General features: G+C 39.3%; 1 pseudogene; it reads left to right on the forward strand.

Annotated features, from left to right (window-relative positions):
- The first annotated feature begins 430 nt into the window (after positions 1-430).
- Positions 431-1920, forward strand: LOC141507700 (metalloreductase STEAP3 pseudogene; annotated as a pseudogene).
- Positions 1921-5648: the final 3728 nt, after the last annotated feature.

Raw genomic sequence — 5648 nt, forward strand, 5'->3', positions numbered from 1 at the left:
TTTTTAAAATACCTATGTAAAGACCTGATCAAATCAGTAAATCCAAATAACTCATTTAACAATCTAATAATTTTCATAAAAAATAGCCAAATTTATTTAGATGAATTTCATTGAAAAATAGGCAAAACTTATTTTATAATTTTTTTAAAATTGCAATACTTTAGATATTGCAATGCATTGCCAACAATTTTAAAAGAAAACTGTGATTTTAATATTGATCAATATGATCTATGTAATGAGTATACTAATAATTTAGTTTCTAGAGATCCTTTACACCAATAGACTCTGGTCTGGGAATCAGAGAGAGCAAAGTAGTCTGGAGTACTGTATTCATTCTGACAAATCCATCTTTTTCCCCCTCATCTCCATAAATTCGCCTATATTAACTGAGGTGAGTCAGAAAAATATATAATTCAGCTCCTCTCAGTCCATGCGCCCTGCAGGGGAGGCTGAGGAGGAGGAATGGCCTGGCACAATGCAGACTTCAGGCATGCCATGCCAAGAGCCTGGGCCTGGGAGAACTGAAAGGATGTCTGAAGACATGAACAAACCCCCTTGTTTTTTGAACAGCAACCCCAATCTCACAGTGATTCCCAGTCAGACCCAGCCCATGGGAATTCTGGGCATCCTGGGCAGCAGGGACTTTGCCTGATGGGCACAGACTTTGATGTCATTGCTGAGCCTTAACCAAAAAAGAACAGCACAGTTGTTCCCCGCTGCAGTTAAAGTAACCTTCCAAAAAAAGAGACCGTGATTACACCTGAAATAATCTTTGCAGCCACATATTGGGAGCACTTCTCTATGCTTTGTGGCTTGAGTGACCTGCTGGTGGGCAAGATCCTAATGGATGTGAGCAGCAACATGGAACAGGAGCACCTCCAGCAGTGGGCGTCCAAGGCCACGTACCTTGCTTCCCTCTTCCCTACCTGCATGGTTGTGAAGGCCTTCAATGTCATCTCTGCCTGGGCATTGCAGGCTGACCCCATAGAGGGGAGCAAATAGGTGCTACTCTCCAGAAATCAACCTGAAGCAAAACTTAAGGTCTTTGAGATAACCCAAGCCATGGGCTTCAGTTCAATCAACATGGGCTCACTGGTGGCTGCCAGGGGGATTGGTATTGGAAGATGCCAACCATCTTGGAACTGGACCTCTTGATCATCTACATCTATAACTTCATCCAGGATGAGCCATATCCCTATATCCAGGAGCACAAGACCTACTTCTATAAACTCCCCATCTTCGTGGTTAACACCACTCTGCCCTGTGTGGCTTATGTCACGTTATCCCTGGTGTATTTACCTGGGTGCTGGCCAGCTTCTTGCAGCTTCACCCAGGCACTAAATACCACCAATTTCCCAATTGGTTGGACCACTGGCTCCAGCACCACAAACAGATTGGCCTCCTCAGTTTCTTCTGCACCTCTGCATGCTGTCTACAGCTTCTGCCTACCCCAGCTCCATTCTCATCACCACCAGCTTATCAGTGATGATGCCAAGAAGGTTTGGGAAAACAAGAGTAATGAATGGAATGAGGAAGAAGTCTGGAGAGGCCTTATGTCTCTGCTGGTCATCACTTCACAACCTTCTATCTCAAGCTATCTCAACTTGAGAGAGTTCAGTTTTGTTCAGTCCATCGTTGGCTTCCTGGCCCTTGTTGTAGCTACCCTTAACACACTCACCTATGGCTGAACAAGAGGCTTTGAAGAGAGCAGCTATAAGTTTTACTAACCTCCCACCTTCACTGCTGGTGCCATGCTTGGTTATCCTGGCCAGAGAGTTGTTTCTCTTGTCCTGTCTTTGCTACCAACTGGCATAAATGAGAAGAGATTGGGAGAAGGAAACCACAGTCAAGTTTGTATTACCTACTGACTACCCCCACACCAAAGAAACAAGTTGCTTGAAAATCATGTGTTTTATGTGAGGAATATCTGTGATACTTAGTGAACTGTGACTTCCTTAGGGCTTTTTTCTTCTTAGTTGTGCAATTTGATATAGCTGAGGATAAATATGAATATTTGTTGATAAGTTTTGAATTACTGGGAAGTTACTTTGTGCAGTAATATTGGAGGTATGGATATGGATATATATATATATATATATATATGGAATTTATTAGAATTATCATGTTTAGCAAAAACAAAAACTAAAGTTACTGAAATGTTGATATCTAGCTTTAAAAATTTCAGATGCTAGAAAGATGATACTCTTATTACCACATCTGCAGAAAAGTACAAATGGAGGCCTATTTTTTCCACAGGCATGGTGGTAAATTGTATATACGCATTTTGATAAATGTGGTTTATTCCCTCTTCCAATCCCAAAGGCTTTACCAGAATTGAGTCATTAAAATAATATGCCTAAAGCACAGTTACAACGATATTGTTAGCAGCAGTTCCCCCGATATGGCTTCAAACACACAGGGTCAAAATTATAAACTAGCTAATGAATGACTCATGCAGCATCAGCCATCAGATAAAAATGTTACTGATTCTTCATGATCTCCTCCCCATTTGGTCCCTAGTTAATTACAGGATGCTGACTGTGGGTGAACAGGAAAGAACAGAAATGCTGTTCTTTGCTAATGTGGGCATTTGGGTCTGGAATGGCTTACCTAAGCCTCCCCCTGACTGGAGAAGATTTCTTCCTGAAAGTCTGAAATCATCACTGGCAGGTGCAAATTGATTATCATGCAGAAGTGTGAAGTCTCTTCCTTATCAGAGCAGCAAATGAACACAGTCCTGAGTAGGAGCATAATTCTTTTCCTTCCTTTAAGTTTCCTTTTGCTGTCTCACCTCTGTGAACATTATTTTGATACTCTTCCAAGAAGATATAAAAACCCCCACTTGGAAATTCTGGTGGGGGGGAGAGGTCCCAGTATTGGAGTTGTCTTTTTTTTAAGGCCCTTGAGCTATTTTTCTCCACTATATTGGTATACATACATACATACATACATACATACATACATACATATCCATATGAATGTATATGTCAACATATACAAATATATATATGTGTGTGTGTGTGTGTGTGTATCTGAGATTCCACAAAATGATCTGTGTTGCAGCTGTGCAGAATGTTGTTCATTTTCTCCCAATGGGAGAATTATTTTTTTTAGTTACTTGATGGGTGTTTCTTTTTTTTTTGCCAGAACTCTAAATGTGAAATGTTGCTGCCTAAAACTACAAGAGCTATGTACAGAGTTCAGAACACTGCACAGAGCTGTAGGATATTTACCATCAAATCATATGCCTTCCCTTATGGGGTGTTATCAAAAAGGCCCTTCAGAGGCGGCTAGGTGGTGCAGTGGATAGAGCACCAGCTCTGAAGTCAGGAGTACCTGAGTTAAAATCTACACTTAGTAATTACCTAGCTGTGTGGCCTTGGGCAAGCCACCTAACCCATTTGCCTTGAAAAAACCTAAAATAAAATAAAATAAAATAAAATAAAATAAGAAGCCCCTTCACATTATCTGTAGAGAAAAGGGAAGGGAAGGAAGTAGGTGATAAAGAGATTTCCCATCAAAAAGACATGATCTTTCAACATAAAGGGGGGAAATTTTTATTGGAAACAAAAAAACCCAATATTCCACACACTGATGGGAAATAAGTGGTCCAAGTATACTGACTCAGTCTGTTGGGGCAGGTCCAAGTTTATGGCCTCTATATAGGAAAGAAGTGGCTAAAGTGGCAAAGAATCTGTTTAGTTTATTAGAATAACAACATAAGAGAATTGGCACCATTTCTTATTGAGCCTGTAAAACAAATAAGCCACTGCCTTCTCATGATTTCATGTCTATGTAGTACTTAGGAAATACTTAGGAAAAAGGTAATTGAAGTGCAAAGTGATCTGATTAGACCAATGACCATGAAGAAAAAGGAAGCTGTGAAAAGTCACTTCATAAATAGAGAACATCTGCTAGTCCTAGTCCACTTAGTAGAAATCTGCATCAAAATGATTTCCACTCTGGTGGAGGTCAGTGAATGAAGAGGATTACTGAATAACAAGCTTTATCATTTGCTTGGGGTAGAACCATTAATTCCATGCTAATGGGGTTTGGGAAAACATGGAAATATTATATCTACCAATAATCCAAAAACCTCGTTAGACAATGGTTTTATGTTCTTCACCTTAAAAAAGGAATTACTGACAAGTAGCAGAATGATTTATACTTCTCCCTCCTATATCACCTCTTGAAATAGGTACTAATGTGTAGAGAAATGCCTAAAATGTGGGAGGGAAATGAGAAGAAAAGACCTTGGAAAATCCACAATTTAGATAATCATATTTTGAACAAGACTAGTTGTATCTTTAATCTTGTTCTCACCAAAAAGCTGTTTATATCATTGCCAAGACAGCAAGTCACATCAGTTACAGCCTCATCTTTTCTATGTGCCTATAGGTAAATATGTGCCTGAACAAGCTCTTGAAATCCTAAATGTCATAATATAAGCTTTACTTTAGAAATCTATGCTATTTAAAATCTAAGTACTTTGCTTTTATTTTGTAGAGAACATTTAAGAATCAGTGATAATAAACAAAAATACTGATAAAAATATATAACTTATTCTGTACCCCCCAAAAATAATAAATGACTAAAAAGTCAATGTACTCTTTCCCACAGGACTCAAGGACACTTGTGTTGTCCTACTTGAATGGGTAAGAGTCACAAAACTTTCTAAAATTGTTGCATTGTTCTGCACCAACAGACTTATCCTGAGAAATCCACTCAAGCTCCCCAAATGATTGTTTTATTGTTTTTGTGATACATTGTATTGTGATTTTAAATGAGGTTCGTATTTGTTCCTGCCAATGACACTCTCTCTGACACTTGTGAGAATGAAAGTATTTTAATTACACAACACAAGGAATAGATTGATTACAATAACATCCAATACAGCAACTAATACATTAAAGAAAAAGGGTTAGTAATACTATGATCAAAGTAGAAGAAAAAGATAAAAATAACATCACCAGTTCGGGGGAGCACCAACTCTGAACAGTCCGTGGCTGGGGGAATCCCGTGTTCTTTTCAGCCTTTTGAGTCTTGAGTGGGAGAGAAAGGAAGAAAGAAAGAGAGAGAGAGAGAGAGAGAGAGAGAGAGAGAGAGAGAGAGAGAGAGAGAAAGAGAGAGAGAGAGAAAGAAAGAAAGAGAGAGAAAGAAAGAAAGAAAATCCCAGGCAGAAAATATTCTCCATGTGAGATTCCCATTAATGTTTGGAGCCTCAGAGTATTTATCAGTGGGCAACAAAGAAGGCTAGTTGCTAATTTAGTTGGGAGAGATTCCTGAGTTCCTTTAACAGAAATATGGGAAGAGTCTACAAGTCTTACCAGTTTGAAGACTTCAAGGAAATGCCATAGGGGGCTGGAAGATTTTACTTTGAATAAAGTCAATACTGTGAGAATAGCCAGTTCTCCCCAGTACTACCTGTATTCCAAGGAGTGGCTGTCTCCTGGGGAGAACTTGGAATGCAGCCAAATCACCTATGGCATGTCCAGGGGGCGGGGGGAACGTAAATTCGTGAGGAAGGCACATCCTCATACAGGCTCCAGAGAACTTATAAGAAAACTTCATTTTCTTATTCATTTGGCCTTAAGGTCATGAGAAATGTATGAGGATGGGACTATAGGAGTGAACTTATTACAAATTTG

Source organism: Macrotis lagotis, chromosome 1 (genome assembly GCF_037893015.1).
Source record: "Macrotis lagotis isolate mMagLag1 chromosome 1, bilby.v1.9.chrom.fasta, whole genome shotgun sequence".
Classification (NCBI taxonomy): domain Eukaryota; kingdom Metazoa; phylum Chordata; class Mammalia; order Peramelemorphia; family Peramelidae; genus Macrotis; species Macrotis lagotis.